Source organism: Bactrocera dorsalis, chromosome 1, assembly GCF_023373825.1.
Source record: "Bactrocera dorsalis isolate Fly_Bdor chromosome 1, ASM2337382v1, whole genome shotgun sequence".
Taxonomy (NCBI): Eukaryota; Metazoa; Arthropoda; class Insecta; order Diptera; family Tephritidae; genus Bactrocera; species Bactrocera dorsalis.
This window is the reverse complement of record NC_064303.1, coordinates 16,614,548-16,632,438: the sequence shown is the minus strand read 5'-3', so window position 1 is coordinate 16,632,438 and position 17,891 is coordinate 16,614,548. Positions and strand designations below refer to the sequence as shown.

Below are 17,891 nucleotides of genomic sequence, written 5' to 3'. Positions count from 1 at the left end.
GTAAAAAATTTGATGACCACAAACATTCCCAATCCTTTTGGCTTACAAGCCTATACACATTATCATTATAAATAACACTAAATCATACAAGTGTATACAAACGCCATTACTATTCGCCTGACTTTCCACCATTTGTCACGCTTCTAATGCCAAAGCAATAATGCGTGCACCCATTACTGCAGCCGAAAAATAAGCGAGTCAAAGAGACAAAAAAAATGTCTATCGATTAACTTAATCCACTTAAATGCCGAAATGCGTGGTCTAGTCACCTAGTCACTAGTCAAAAGCTACGCATAAGTTAAGCCCAAAGCTAATCGGCAATCAACAAACGTCAAATGCAAAGCAAAAACAAACAACGCAATGGCAATGTCTCTGTGTTTGGGTGTGTGTGTATTGGCACTTCGGCCGGTGAAAATCCAATCAAAGCGTACGTTTAATGTGCACGGAAATTCGCTGTCAATGATTCTGCGTAACAAATCCCAACATTTAAATAACAGCCGTTTTTCTATTGTCCTGTTCATTGTTTTTACATTTGCCAGTGAATATTTGAATACTGCCAAAAACACACAGCGTGCAAAAAAAGTCTATAAAAAGTCAGTGACAACAACGAGCAGACATCAAAAGCTCAACTAGAACACATTTAACTATGCTGAAAACCCCAATGGATTTGAAAATGTCGGCAATTGACCAAAATATGCACTGAAAAAGAGCAACGATTGACGGAAAAATTGCCAATTGAGTGACAGTTAACAAAGATAGACAAACGGTAAAACAACAGCGTGTAAGCCAAAATGCAGTGCAATTTGTAAATACGTGGGTGGTTTAATGGGTTTCAGATTTCGGGGTCTCATCACCATTCTGCTCTCATATTTTCTTTATCAATTGCCAGCGGAACCGTTACCGAAGGAACTTTTTTTATATTAAGCATATAATACATTGAAAGCTGTCTACCTTTATTCCGGAGACCATTTTAAAGCCAAATAATCAAACTATATTTTACATATGGCTCAGGCAGCTTATGATTTCCGATCTTAGACCAAGTATTCTCTGGGTAGCCAAAAGTCATCCGCTTGAAGGCGAACTAAAGTGAAGCGAAATATTTTTCTCCATGGTTTCTACAAGTCACTCATCATCCCTATTCTGCTATGTGGTGCAGAGGCATGACAACATCTGATGAGTCGGCGATTTACGGTTTCTAACCTCTTGGAACATCCTACGTAACCATATTTTCAGGGAAACCTGTTAATATATCTGGCTACCCAGTCATGCAGCAGTATAAGAAAACGAAAAACCGGACATATTTGGCCGATTGAGGCTTGAGTTCAAAAAACCTAATTTTTTTGCTTGGCTGAATTTGGCAGTACAATGTCTTGAGAGTATACTGTGAAAATTTCAGATAGAAATTCGAAATATTTTGGGAGTTATAATGAGTTTCCTAGAGCGCTTCGGAGTCCTCTCTCTCGGAGTTGTTGAACTTTAAACGCGTTTTTCTCAAAACATTGTTTTTCTGGTCGGCCCGGGTCCTAACTTTTTCTACTCAACCGATTGCTTTCAAATTTTAACAGGCTTTTCTACACAGTTATAGTTCTCGTCGGAACTAACGAGAATTTTCCTTTGTTTGTAAAATAAAACGACTTTTTTTTCAAAGTCCGCCATTTTGTTATTTACCCTTGAAAATTAACTTCAGTAGTTCCGACCAGAACGAAATGTCTATAGATTAAGAATAAACAAGAATATTTGATTTCAGAAAACCTCAAGAGCCAAAATCACCCGGGCCACCCACTTGCCTTTTTTTGAGGTTCCAACTGCGAGTGACAATAATAATAGTAATAAAGTGTTAATTTTTTTCAAATTCCATTTTTTTATATTTTCAATATGTAAATAAAAACACTCTAGATGTTCAAGATAATTCATTTTTAGTTTCCTATAAAAAACCAACCTCCTAAAAAGTCATGAAAATAGGCCTAAGTTACCAGACTACTACCTTAATGAAATGCACTCTACTGGTCGTGCTACAAAATCACTTCGGATAGTTTCAATGGGAGATAAGCCAAAAATCTTATGGTTTAGGAAAAAGGAAAGTTTGTGAACAGTAGGCGTCATCACAAGGCACTTACACATTTAAGAGACTACCCTCAGGAACTTAGCGGATTGCAGAGCACGTGTGGATATGATGAGATGCTAGAAAATTACCTTTGCGAAACCTCAACCTTCATCCGGTTGAGACGGGATACCTCCCCCACTCTCAATGCATCAAATTAAAACACCTTGGACAGCTACGGTGAAGAAATCAGGTGTTTGATCAAATCCGCTTTAATTAAAATTTTAAATTTTTTTAGAGCGTGAAAATGCTTAGCGGCATCGTTGCGTCAAGATTGATTGAAGAAATTATCTTGAACAGCTGTGTAAACATTATGTTTAAAGAGTTCTCTCGCAACGTGTAGCATTTTATTCTAACTAATTTGTTTGTACTTTTAGGTTCGTATCTCCAGTTTCTCGTCCTATGTGAAATAAGATTTCTACTTTCTGATTCTATGCTTGATATTTCTAGTGAGAACCTCCATTATCGTGGGTTAAGTTTGGCTAGGCTAAAGCTAACGTGGGGTCCCACAAAAACAGCTGTGAACTTTGAGATTCTCAAAACTTCCAGATATTCATCACCAAACCCTTTTAAATGGACGAAGCGCTTGGAGCCAACCATTTGTTCAGTCGGCTTATATTAATTTTAGGCAGAGAAGTTCGTCGAAAGTGTGAACCTCATTGGATGTGAGCCACCTGGCAAGTGTCCATTCAGAACACCTAATCTGGTGACGAGATGAACCTTGTACCACTTAAGACAAAAGGATCCCGCATCTTATTTTAAGAAAAATTTGAACGGTTAGCGGAAATTATTTTCGAAATCAACAGACTAAAATAGAAAAATTTCGTTTATTTTACACTTTCCGGGACTTAATATGCAATAAGGTCAAGTTTAATTTGTATCACTAAAGAAAAGCATGACTTCATTCCCAGTTGAGCTACATGCTAACCAACCCTCGTACATATCTGCAATATGAGTGTAAGTGCACGCCAACCCACAGCAACATGCTATTGAAGTCCTTCAATGCGGCCAATTTGCATTTTCAATTAAGTTGAAAGCAAAAACGTAAAAGCGTAGCAGAAAAGAAAAAGTGAGCAGTGAAAATGTGATAGTCGCCTGGTTCGTGAAGCGGAAGTGCTCGTGCGTTAAAGTGAATTTAGCATAACTTTTTTTCAACTCTCTCTTTTCAACTTTTGCTTTGCATTGAGAAGGGTATAATTGAGGTCATTTCATACAAAAATGCTAATTTATTGTATTTATTTATTGACATTTTTGGTTCAACTCTTTATTTTATTGAGCTTTTAGTGACATATGTACAGCTGTGCACGCCAATATCCTGTCGGTATTGATTAAGCGTCGACGGATAACATTATTCATGTCGCAATTCTAATGTTTCCGCTTCAATGAATAAGGCAATAGAAGAAGTCATTCATTTTAAATTCTATTTGAAGCAATAAAATACAAAATATGGCAATATGGGTATGTGTGGATTTTGAATTGAGAATTGTTATTTCGTATTTCTGCCTCAATATTTTTTCAGTATAAATAATTCCTAACGGCTTCTCTCTTTGCCTTTGAAAAATGATCCGTTAAGTCACCTTCAAATCTTACCATTTTAAATTTTTTTATTATAAGTGCCAAGATTTTAGTGGCTTTTAAAAGGGATACTACTTTGCGAATGAATTTTCTTAGAAATTCCTTGCTTCGAATTAGAATCTGAGGATCAATTTTGTAACTCATTGTAATAACTTCTTATGGATATTCCTTTCTTCTTTATTGGCGTAGACACCACAGATCAGATTTTCACAATATATAAAATCCTGAAGAATACTCTTGACGAACGGATCGACACCCATCACTTTTTTGTCGGCTTGAAATCCTCCTTCGACAGCACCGAGTGAAGCTACATATTCGTTTAAATTTGTTATTTCTGTGAAATTCATGCTTTGCTGAATGACGTTGAGCCAACCATCAGCTCTACCAAAATTGTAAAGGATCTCCTCGATCCGATCCGTTCGATATCAGACTAGGTTTCGGATAAGGTGATTCCCTCTCGTGCGTCTTCTTTAATATTGTATAAAGCTGGAACGCGCCGCTAATCTAAACAGCTGTGTACAATGCTACCGATCATATAGACATAGTACACCTAAACTACAAAGCCGTCAACAAAGCCTTTTCCGCAACCAAGCTAAAAAAGCGAAAGAGTTTTGTCATAATGAACGAGGGCAAGACAAAGTACTTGGAGGCCACACATAAAGATTCCTTTAGTCTTAGGAGCTACGTCCTTGTTGCCAGTTAGAATCTTGAAAAAGTGAAAAAGCGAGTGATCTCGAAAGCAGCCAAAAAATCCAACTACAATCTAAGCTAAGAGATCAAATTCAGAATGACTCTTACCAACAGGTGTTACTTTGACATAAGTAGGCAGTTGAGTAGCAGATCTCTCGCTGTCGATGTAAAATAGTTACGCTCTATAAGTGTTTCTTCATTCCTGCTTTTTTATGCGGCACAGAAATATGGACAATGGCGCGCCGAAATGAAAAAACATATAGGGTATTCGAAAAAATTGATCTCCGTAAAATTCGAAACCTTGTGACAACGGCAAGTCCACCTACGCATCCAATGGAAGGACCAATTGAATAGCGACTAGTCTGCAGATAGAGAAAGAAGGAGACAACTGGCGAAGTTTTTGGTTCACGGCCAAGATTCTGGGAAACTATAAAAGATAATAGAAATCTGTTAGTTGTTCTGAAACACAAAACATCACACTATATTAAAATTAAGTACAAATTTGCTTCAAGGTTCTGGTGACAGACTGACGCTATGTGTGAAACATACATAACAGAGACCTGAATACCGTTAAAATTGGTGTATTCTGAATTTTCGTTTTTGTTTTATTTTTCTGATATCTTCTTTTATCGACGCTAACTTATAAAATTACGAACCTTTATGACTATCCAACGAGAAACAAGAGCTAAGAGTTTCAAGCGCTGTGAAAAGTGTGGTTTTTAAGAAGGAATAGAACACATATAATTTAATGTAATCGCCAAGATTTTAGCTAATTATAAAGATAATGGCTTAGCATTATGTATTAAAAATGATTTCGGGGAAGGAGCCGGGTAGGCAAGCGTCTTCATATAACAACACAAGAAATAGTCCAGCGGTGGTAAGCACACGATCTTGGAGGCCACGGCATAGACGCACGACGCCAGATATACCGCTCGCCAAAAGTTGTTTCAATAAATTGATTATTTCATTGGCTATATGCCAAGTGACTCCATTCTGTTCGAACCTAAGGTTGTTCACATCGTCATCCTCTCATTTAAGCAAGCGATAGTGATTATTATTGACGTTATAGTGTTCCCTATTTACTGTAACATTATGCCTGGTCTCATTTTTGATGAAATATGAACCAATGATTACCTCTGTCTATTGAGTATACCAAACTTTTAGAGAATATAACAGAGTGCGAACAACCAAAGGTGCGGTTCATCGCTGAACAAAATTTTCATGTGAAACAAGTCTCGCTTAATGGTCGTCTTACGCAAGCCAAAATCCTTCCGCAAAATCTTCCATTTTCCACGAAAGTAAACGTGGTGCGAAACTGATTCATGATTGTTCTAATTACCGACTCTGCTGGGCGATTATGCCGACCGAATATTAGACGCAGCACGCGAACAGAACCATTGTTTTGTATTTTTATTATGAAATGGTGAAAAAAACTGAGCCTAATATCGGTATTCTGCGTGAGACGATTGTCTCATGTCTCTAATAGTGACTATAGTAATTTAGTGATTCTGTTAGTCAGGAGTCTCATTTTGGTATTCTGGCAAATAGAGTATACTACTTTACCGTATACTACTATACTGTAACTGCCAGAATACCAAAATGAGACTCCTGACTAACAGAATCACTAAATTACTATAGTCACTATTAGAGACATGAGACAATCGTCTCACGCAGAATACCGACATAAATCTAGTCCCAGCTGTTAAGCAGGCCAAGTCTGAAACTACTTTTTTATTGACAATCACACGTCTAAAAAAAACACCCGTTAGATATATCGGTCCTCATTTTGAGGTTTCTATTAAGGATCCTTCGGTATAGTATTTTTGCAATTTTTCGATTTTTTTAGTGAAAAAGTTCTGTAGACTGCAGAGTATTTGAAATCTTTTCTGAAAGCACACCGTACAATATATTGCGGATTTGTTTTTACAAGAGATTTTAGAATCTGCATGTGTCCTTTCGAAAGATTTTAGTTCTAACTTGGAGGAACTCAGCTTAAGTATACATAATTGCAAATTAAGCTTTCACATTCCTAGGGCTGTAAAAATTTTCATTATAAGGCTTTAGATTGTACATAGTTGGACCTGCTTGAAATACAAAAAGTATCGAGGAAGTAGTTTAATAGTTTTAGAATAGTTCTATTCTTCAAAGAATAAAAGTCTTTAGACCCTTAGTTCTTAAGTTTTTGTACATTTCTTTACATAACAAAAATGTATGAACAAATTCTCGAACAATTTATTGAAAACAAAACACGATAATGAAGTGAAAAACTCTCAACTGTATGGAAAGCCCTTACGGGGTTAAACACCTGTTTTTAACTTGGCTTAAAGCAACTTTAACAACAAGAAAGAATTACTGTAACCCATTTAGAGAGCACAAAGTGACAAAGTATGAATGGGATAAGTATGTACTAACATGACAGCGCCGGCATATTAGAAATGAGGGGACACTACGAAATCTACAAGGGGACATTTTCATATACACACTTACAGCAGCTAAACACACACATATACAGACCTAATACTATAATGTAGAAATGCGTGAGTATATACATATGTATGCAAGTGTAACACTTGCGAATGAGGGAGGATTATATGAACATACAAAAAGAAGCGGCAACATTGTTGACAAACAAAACACATGCGTTCATACATATATGTGCTTTATATGTGACACATATACATACATATACTAATATATATGTATGTTTGTCACACCAACACACTCGCACAGAAATCTATATTTACGCAAACACACGTAAACATACGCTTACAAACAGAATCAAATCAACGCTGCACAAATAAAACAGCTGTGTCAGCGGCGGCGGTGTCGCAGCTAATAAACACATGCTTAACCCACATTACGAGGGGTGCAAGCACAAAAAAAAAGCAGATAATAGTTACAAAGTAACAGCAAAAGCACGTTTGGCTAACTGCAAAGCGAATGTGCAGCTTGCAGCCACAAAGTGTTGAACAGATTTGCTGTGTCTTAAACGTTGCTTTGCAAATTTCCCTTGTGTTGGGAATTTTTCAAAAGCACGTTATTTGTTGCAGTAATTTGTAGCATGAAGATTTTTGCAGTACTTAACAGATTTTCTGCTGCTTTGTAAATTTCCCTTGTGTTGGGAAATTTTTAAATGCACATTATTTGTTGTAGTAATATGTAGCATGAAGATTTTTGCAGTACTTAACAGATTTTCTGCTGCTTTATAAATTTACCTTGTGTTGGGAAATTTTTAAATGCACGTTATTTGTTGCAGTAACATATAGCATGATGACTTGTGCATTTTTTATGTGCCTTAGAACGAAAATTTTAAATATCCCAGCGCGGAAACTTTTTGTACTGTTTCAATGTATTTTATCGTTTACGTAGACTAACTTACTAGCACTGTACGTGTATTTACATCTATAAAACAAAAATTTCCTTGCAGAGTTTGTGTTGGGAAATTTTCAAACGCACGTTGTTTGTTGCAGTTATGTACATATATAAAGCGTGTTGATTTCTGCATTACACATGCATTTTGCAAAAAACATTTTAAATTTCCCAGCGCGGAATTTTTTTCCTGTTTCAATGCATTTTATTTTTTACGTAGACCAACTTACTAGTACTTCGCGTGTATTTACATGTATAAAACAAAAATTTCCCTGCAGGGAAATTTTCTCATTTCAACTTGCAACATGAAATTTTGAGCGCACAACCAAAAACGTGCACGCTGTAGTTATGTTGTGCGCACGCAATGCTGAAATTTCCCACTATTGCGCGCCTAAAAGCAGATTGTTAACTGGCATTGCTTACGTTAGGCATGCAACACACAATTCAGTTCATCGTTGGGTACCTGCTCTCTCGTGCCGTTGCTGATTGAATAAAAGCGCTAAAGCGAAAAGCACGTTGAATTTGTGCGTATAAGTAAAGTTAAACAAATATAAATATATAACAAGCAAAAAGCGGAAACGCGCGTACAAAAAATATCAAAATTCAGTGTTTTACCACAAATGCGTATAGCGGTACAAAGTTAAACATATTACTTTGTTTTGTGAAAGTAAGAGAAATTTGCGCGTAAAAAATCGATTCCAACGGCATTGAAAAGCATTTTGTGCGTGGCAGTAATTCTTACTTTTAAAGCGGCAATTACACAGCATTGGCACGCGCGCGTGTGTTTGTGTTTGCCCGCTTGCGTGCGCGTGTTGCCACAGCAATTTAAATTTAACAGCGTGCGTTGCAGTAAAAATTTTGTTTGTGTACGCCAGCATAAGACTGCCAGCCAGCTAATGGCTTTTGGAAATACTCGTACGCGCCGAAGTTATTAAAAGTGAAGTTTCGCGTTCAAAGCCCAAACGTAAAAACAGTGAAATTCGCCGTCTGAAATCAATTGTCATAAAAGAGCAATAATAAATATTTTATATGCAAAATTGCGCCGTTAAAAATATTAAGTCATTAAAATTCGCGCTCAACACTTAGCGGTAAGAGAAATTTAATTTCTAAAACAACAACAAAAGCAATTCAAGTAAATTATTTAATTTTCCTGCTGGAATTTCATAAATCAAGTTGTGGCATTTTACTAGCGCGCACACACACACATACAACGCCAGCTACACGCTCCAGCAAAGCGCTTAGCGTGGCACACACTTGGGTCAACAAACCCCCGTGGCAATATCCGTAGCGCACAGCGGGGGTGCAGCGAGCGCGCCGCACAAAAAAAACAAAAACGAAAAAAGTGCTAAAGCTTTTGCCGCAACTAATCGCACCCGACGCCGTGGTGTGACGCGCCGCTTCAAATTGTGTTACGCATACCACCCGTTGTACCCGCAAACGAGCGCGCGGCGCGTATGTGTGTGTATTGTATTCGTCTGCCGGCGACGTAATCTGACAACGCGCTGTGCTAGTGATTGTGGCGCGTAATTTGTGGTCTTCAAGCTGTCTATACAACACATACAACCATATATGTATATATGTATATGTGTATACCAGCAACGACATACAGCAGCGCATTTGTGTGTGTGTTTGTGTTAGCCCAGGCGGGTTAATGTGAATTTGTGTTTTGTTGCAGCGCGTGAAAATTTGCAAATAGTTTGGTGTGTTAATTGGCGCTCCAACCAAAAATTTTGCTGCTGTAAATTTGCAATTTTTGCGTGTTAATTTTCGCGTTGAAAATTATTGAAATTTAGAAAGTTTGAAAATATACAGAAGTTTGGAAAAATTAATTAAAATTGCAGCGTATGCAGTTATAGCTGAAGTGTGTGAGTATTAAAGTTGTTTTAAAAATAAAAAGCTGTGTTTGAAAAGCAAATAAATTTGAGCGATTTTCATAGAAAAAAGTGAAAAAAGGGCGCTTTAGTTCCCTCAGTGGTTCGCTGTGCAGCAATAAGTGGTAAATTTGAAAAAAATTATTACAAAATTCGAATTTGAGTGAATTTCACATTTTACGTGTTTAAAATATAAAAATAAAAAATACGTTTTTGATGTTGAAATGAAGTAAAATTTAAAAATATTCAAAACAAATAAATAAAAAATTGAAAATGGATTATTAGCGTGAAAAATTACGTGAAAAATAGTTCGGATATGAGAAAAATAAATTAAAATATTTTCAAAATATATTACAAAATTATTTTGAAGTGAAAACAATTTGGAATTATTTGAAAATAATTAAAAATATATTACAAAATAACATATTACAGAAATATTTCCAATTGAAAAATGCAGAAAAAATTTAATATTATTAAAAAATAATTAAAAATATATTACAGAATTCTTTGAGTGAAAAGACAAACAAATTATTATGAAGTATTTCAAAAATATTTAAAAAGATATATGTATGTTATTACAAAGCTATTTTCAAGTGAAAAAAACGTCAAAAAAAGAAAATATTTGTAAAATAATTAAAGATGTATAACAAAACCAAATTATTTCAGATTTATTTACAAGTGGAAAGACAAAAATAATTATTTGTAAATAATTGAAAATATAAAAAAAAATATATTACAGATAAAGATAACTTTGGAATAATTGAAAATAATTAAAAGTATTTTAAATACATATTTCAGAACTAATTGCAAGTTTAATCACAAGTCAAATCACAAAAAAACTAAAAAATATGTGGAGATACTTGAAAAATAATTAATATATAACTGAAAAATTTTCACAGAGTAAATAAACAGTGAAAAAGAAAAAGGATTTACAAAAGTAATAATAACTGTAAGTGAAATGAAAAATCAGAAATTAAAATAAAAAAAAAAAAAACATTTGCAAAAAAATTTCGAAAATTTCCTTAAAAAGTTCAAAGTGGCAGGAAACAAATAAAATCAAAGAATTGTTGGAATTATAAAAAAAAAATATTAACAATTATTAATGCTGGAGAGAATTTTAAATTCTAAAATTAAAATTGAATTCTTTTCCAAAATCAAAATTTTAAAAACCAAATTATCAAAAAACTCTTTCGCTCAGAGGTATTTAAATTTATGTAAAGGCAGCTTGGAAGTTGTTCAATAAATTATAAAACAAAAGTGCGAAAAATAAAGTATTAATCTTCAAAAAGTAAAGAAAAAAATCCGAAAATTATTGGAAAATATTTCCAAGTCAATGTAAATAGCTGCACAGCGCGCTAAGCAACAAATGCATGCTGACAAAGGAAAAGCAATTTGAAATAAAAATTTCGCACGAATATTCATACTGCAGAAATTAACAAAATTAAGGTAAATTAGTTATGAAAATTGTGTTTTAAAAATCTACAAAGAAACTCAAAAAATAAAAATTGAAACAACAAAATAAAAACCATAATTCACAATTGCAAAAAAAAATCAAAAGGAAATTGACACATAAATTTCAAAAATAATAAATCACAATAAGGAAAATAAAAAAAAAATATTTCAAAATCCACAAATAACCAGGTTATGTGAAATCTAAAACAAATTTCAAAAAAAAAGTGTTCTTTACACAAAAATTACAATAAATTATAATAAAAAAAGTTTAAACATTTTAGTGAAAATTTTAAAATTTCAAAATCAAGCTCTGTGAAAAGCGCAAATTTTAATAACAAAAAACGTTAAAATAATTTACAGAGAGTTTAAAAATTTTTAAGAAATTCCAAAATCATATACTATACTTTGAAAAGCTGAAATATTTTGCTGAAAATTTAAATTTAAAATTTTCAAAATCCTGTTCTGTAAAAACCGAAAGTGTTACTATCAAAAAAGTATTAGCATTTTACTGAAAGGTTAAAAATTTTAAAGAAAATTGAAAATTCCAAAATCATATACTACACAAATTAAGCAGTATTTATTTCAAATAAAGAAAAACAACAAATTAAGAACAAGTCAAAATAAAAAACAGGTAAATTTGAGCAATTCAAACAAAAACAAACGCGCTTACAACAAAAAAATAAAAATTTATAATAATATGAAAATTCTTTAACCATAAAAAAAAAATCCAAATTTTCCAAACATAAAAAAACCAAAATATATGGAAAAATTTTAATTGAAAATTTATATTCCAGATTCTCAAAATATAAATACAAAATTTATTCAAAAATCAGCTAGAATCAAAATGAATGCAAAACTTCAAATATTACAAAGAAAATAAACCTAAAAATATAAATAAAATTAAAACTTGTGCAAAATATCAAACAATTTCAAATCAACATCGTTGCCATTTAACGAAATAACACAAAAAAGTTGAGTGAAAATTTCTTAAAATCAAATAAAGAGAAACTGAAAAACGATTAGCCGAATAACAACAAAGCGAGGAAGAGCGAAAATTAAAGAAATACTTTCAAAACAAAAATTAATGAAAGAAGAGATTTAATGATAAGGAGCTCTCAAAACAAAATATAAATACAAAGAGATGTAATGATCAAGTGATTTCAAAGTTAAATAAAAAATATATAATGAAGAGATTTATGGTTATAAAGAAATTTTCAACACAAAAAATATAATAAAATTAGTTTGAAAAATTTAAAAAAATAAAAAAAAATTATCTTGAAAAAAAAAATCAAAATTTCAAACTGAATGAAGCTAGCTAACTTCAAAGCAAAAATAATAACAACACAGCATACTTGAAAGTCATTATTTTTCAATACGCAAGTTTTGCTTCAATAGCAGTCCATACGAATTGGCAGAAAATCAAAAAGTACTTGGTATTTTTGAAGCGCCATACTAAAAACTGCAACAGTAAATCAAAAACGAAAATCAAATACAACAACAAAATACAACAATATATGCATGAGCAAAATACAATATGTTCAAAATATACTCCACAACAGGCAAAGAAACAAACCTAAAAATTAAACAAAAATAAATTGCAAATTGGTTTTACGAGTAAAATAACTTTAGAGAATAGGCCAAAAATTCCAAGAAGAATAACAATAATAACAACTGTTATAACTAAACCCGAAGTGGTGAAGGAAAACAATAACAACTGTTAAAATTAAAACCGTACAGGTGAGGGTTCAGCGCAACTATTAGCCAACAAAACGGTAAAACAACCGAGGCAAAATATTTATATTAGAGGCAAAAATATGCAATAGTTTGCCCACTCCACAAACTATAGCCACGCGAGCCAGTTTTATCAACAAAATAGTAGCAACAAAATTCACTACCGAAAAGTCTTCGAAACATTTGGAAAATATTTACAAAAATAAAAATAAATCGAAAAAGTAGAAGCAAACAACCAAAAAAGTTGTTTACCGACAACCACAAAAAATTATATATCAACAAACACAAGCAATTATATAGCAACAAATCAAAGGAAAGGTACTAAAAGTATTAAAAAATCAAAATTCTATTAAATAATAACAAAAAAATAACACAAAATTGTGCTAAGGTGAAACACAGTGGCATAGATATATGTAAATATATATAAAACAAAATCAAAAAATATCCTTGGTGCAAGTGAATATTTCTTTAAGTCTATTTATGAAGTTATATAAGTGCATGATTTTCCAAGGCTGATCATTCAGCATATCACTAGAGTGATTTTAAGAAACAAAAAAAAAATATATATATAAATAGAAATATGTGTGCTGAGCATATTTAGAGAAAATTATCTATAAATATTTAGTAAAATATTTATTGCATAAAATTACCCAACGCATGAATTGAATATAAAGAGAGAGAGAGAGAAGGCGCAAGCTGTATTGGATTAACTAAAATCCACAACTGGTAAGTGAATAGATTAAGTTTGAGATAACTCATCAACTTCTTTTATTACATACCATCTATGAAAATTCTATAAGGCCTTACTTAAAAAGCTGAATTTCTCGAGAAGTATTAATGACAGCGATTTTGACCTCAGACCGTTTTTGTAGCATATAAAATTTCCTACAAGCTTGTGCTGAACATTTTGTCTATAGCTCTTGTCATTTACAAGATATACATATATAAAAAAAATGCGAATTTCAGAATTTCATGGAAAAATCAGGTTTAGAGCCCCGTATTACCTCGTCGGTGTGAGTTACGACTTTGCTGCACTGGGCACTTTTGTAGAGTGAACAATTTTGAAAAATATGCGTCTAAAGTCAAAGCGATGCCATAAAATAGCTCTGATTTGTAGGAATTTAAAGATAAAAAATCATGATTGTAGTGTATTTTCCATGGACAATTTTTCCATGCCTTGGTACAGTTCTTAATGTTAATATTAAGAACTAAAATTTTCAGGGATTTTTTTAGGGTATTTTCAAGGAAATTTCGTGACGGGACCGAAAAAAATTAATAGTTAAAAAAACCCTAGTATAATTATATATGTATACTTAGTATATACATATAGAGTTAGACCAATAGCTTTTTCAATGTCTCCGTTAAATTTTTCATCTCAGTGGGTATGTTGTCTATCGGGCTCAATTAGCACTTGATGTGCCTTTTTGATGCACTATTCATAGAACCTTCTGTATCTGCTACGAGTATCACGTTTCACCTTCTCTCACAAAACATTTTGAGATTTCGGTGAAATTGCTTATGTCTGTAATGCTTTTAGTAACGGGTGATTTTTTTGAGGTTAGGATTTTCATGCATTAGTATTTGACAGATCACGTGGGATTTCAGACATGGTGTCAAAGAGAAAGATGCTCAGTATGCTTTGACATTTCATCATGAATAGACTTACTAACGAGCAACGCTTGCAAATCATTGAATTTTATTACCAAAATCAGTGTTCGGTTCGAAATGTGTTTATCGACAAATTTTGTTCAGCGATGAGGCTCATTTCTGGTTGAATGGCTACGTAAATAAGCAAAATTGCCGCATTTGGGGTGAAGAGCAACCAGAAGCCGTTCAAGAACTGCCCATGCATCCCGAAAAATGCACTGTTTGGTGTGGTTTGTACGCTGGTGGAATCATTGGACCGTATTTTTTCAAAGATGCTGTTGGACGCAACGTTACGGTGAATGGCGATCGCTATCGTTCGATGCTAACAAACTTTTTGTTGCCAAAAATGGAAGAACTGAACTTGGTTGACATGTGGTTTCAACAAGATGGCGCTACATGCCACACAGCTCGCGATTCTATGGCCATTTTGAGGGAAAACTTCGGACAACAATTCATCTCAAGAAATGGACCCGTAAGTTGGCCACCAAGATCATGCGATTTAACGCCTTTAGACTATTTTTTGTGGGGCTACGTCAAGTCTAAAGTCTACAGAAATAAGCCAGCAACTATTCCAGCTTTGGAAGACAACATTTCCGAAGAAATTCGGGCTATTCCGGCCGAAATGCTCGAAAAAGTTGCCCAAAATTGGACTTTCCGAATGGACCACCTAAGACGCAGCCGCGGTCAACATTTAAATGAAATTATCTTCAAAAAGTAAATGTCATGAACCAATCTAACGTTTCAAATAAAGAACCGATGAGATTTTGCAAATTTTATGCGTTTTTTTTAAAAAAAAAGTTATCAAGCTCTTAAAAAATCACCCTTTAGAAGTCCATTCAAGGTTTGGTGTTTGATGGATTCCAAGTGTTTTGTGTCGGATCTGTGCTAGGGCTGGGCATTCAGAGAAAGTGGAAAATTGTTTTCTTGTTCTCTGCTATTCCGCAGCCTCTGCAGATGTTGTTGTTGGGCATACCCATGTTGGCCAATGCCCTGTTGTGGTAGCTGTTATACTGTTACTTTTTCTTGACCTATTTAATAAGTCGTTGGTTCTTTTCCTGTCATATGTTGGCCATAATTGTTTTGTTATGATGCATTTTGTAATGTTTTTCCATCTGTTATTTGCAAGTTTTCGAAATTGTCCATCGATCTCCCTTCTGATCGATCCTAGCGGGCTTAGTATTGGCTCCGGCTCAGATTCGTTAAGGAAAGCTTCTGCTTTTGCCAACTCGTCTGATTTTTCGTTACCGAGAATGTTCCCAGATCAAGTCTAGTTGGAGCTTGTCTTTTATTGAGCTTAGTGCTTTCTTGCAGTTGTGGACTATACTGGAATTTGTCATGGACAAAGACAAAGCCAGGAGCTCCGTAAATATAGTTGCTTTATGTATGTTCTCGTGGTATTCCAAAAAAAATTTCGCAAGCGTTTTCTATGCCCAGTACTTCCGCTTGGAAGATGCTAGTCGAGTTCGGTAGACGTGTAGAGATAGAAATGCCTAGATCAGCGGAGATTACCGTGCTTACTCCGCAGTCCATTTTGGACCCAGGTCAGAAATCAAGGTTATGTTGACTGTTTTCATCGATTATCGCGGTGTGGTGCACGCCAAATTCCTTCCGACTGACCAAAATATCAACAAGGAATAATGTTTGAGACGTTTACGCGAAGCTATTCATAAAAAAGTCCGGAATTATGGGCCGACAACTCTTGGTTATTGCACCATGCTATTGCATCGTAGTATGTTCCATTGATTCTTTGTGAGTTTTCGGCAAATTTTCAACCAATATCGTACTGCAACCACCGTATTTGCCTGATTTAGCTTCGTGTTACTTCTGGCTACTCAGAAAACTCAAATGAATGGCCTTGACTGAAGACATTAAACGAGAATCACTATACGCATTGAAGGCTATTCCGGAAATTTACCTTATCAACTGTTTCGGGGATTGAAAAAATCGTTGGCTAAAGTGTATTGGAGCAAAGGGAGAATATCTTGAAGGACACGACATAGATTTTGAAGAATAAATTAAGAATTTAAAATTGTGAAGAAAGTTTTACTATTTTTATTGGTAAATTCAATTACAATATATTGCTCTCAGTATGAGGTGAGGTGCTTCCATATAATAATGACAATCAATGCCCGAAAAATGTGTTAGCCTTATTGCATTTAAGAGCGTCTCTCAGACAATGTCCAGAACTTTCCTTCAGCCCCGTCGGTACTTGCCCAGAGAGAAGAGAGAGAGGTCCACCAGTCATTTTTCCACGCAGCGGACTAAGTTTTCAAAGTTTTCAGGAAAACATTGAAAGAATTAGAGAACTCCGAAGTTTCTCTGTTTGGACTCTTCCATATACCCGGCTTTGCTTCACAGTAGTACACCTGCCGGCAATTTCCTGGCATTTTGTGAATTTTACAAAATAACTCCACTTCTAGGCCAAAAATGTCGCATTCTGATACCCTTTTCTGTAGTGAACCGAATTCCAGAAGGGGAATTCTTTATCAATCGAAACAAACGGTAGTCAGAAGGAGTGGAGTCTAGGGTCTAATGCGGGTGAGGAAAAACTTTCCAACCGCTGTTTTCAAAACAGCTTTCAATCGGTCTCGCAACAAGAAGCCGAGCGTTGTCATGATGGAGAATGTTTGTCAGCACGTTCATCTGATCCATGAAAGTTTGCCGTTGCCTATTTAAGTAATACAGATACAGTGGGAGAGTGGACAGTAGCACCAAAACAGGTTTAATTAACTAATACAAATTGGAAGAAAAATTATTTTATTTTGCCTCAGGCATCATAATATATACTTAAAGCGCCTGCAGTCGCAACTGCTGATGCAAAGGCACTATTACAAGCATCCATGTTACATAGATTCGCATATACTCTACCAAGAATATATTACACAACCCAAACTGCTATGCAGAACCACATTCCCTTTATGTGGATACATTTGTAAGTATTTGTAACCGTAACTGCAGAGTGTGTCTAAATTTGTAATGTCTGCACTCTAACTTGGCTAATGTCATCCGGCACGACGAAACCAGTGTTGCTAAACGACAAAACGCAATGCATCACAACATGACATAGCAACACCGCCAACTAGCAAACAACTATGAACCGACTACAACCAACTACAAGCGGCAATTCCTTTACAACTAAACCATTTTAATGGTGTAAATTAAATTTCAAAAGTTATAACGAACGCGTTAGTAGTGTTTTAAGGACATTTAGAAATGCGTAATTTGTTTTTGCGAAAATCTTACAAAGTGGGTTTGGCAGCAGCGTGTAAGTGAGAGATGTGGCACAAACTTAAGTTTGTTAGCTGAGATGAGATGAAAAGATGGCGCGAAGAGTGAGAAATATGTAACGACCGTTCCGTACAGTTAATCAACTTTTGTGCTACGCCAGACATATCTACAACTAGAACTAAAGTTAGTGTAAGTTTTTACTGCGCGGTGGTTGAACTCAGGAGATA

The 17,891-nt window shown here is 34.4% G+C and overlaps 1 protein-coding gene across 1 annotated transcript in view; it reads left to right on the top strand.

Annotated features, from left to right (window-relative positions):
- Window positions 1-8,177: 8,177 nt before the first annotated feature.
- LOC105229710 (tyrosine-protein phosphatase Lar) overlaps window positions 8,178-17,891 on the top strand; it is a 907,083-nt gene continuing 897,369 nt past the window's right edge. The window contains exons 1-2 of the mRNA XM_049458860.1: window positions 8,178-8,823; window positions 10,405-13,515. The gene's annotated coding sequence lies outside the window, so the exon portion shown is untranslated. The remainder of the gene's footprint in view (window positions 8,824-10,404; window positions 13,516-17,891) is intronic.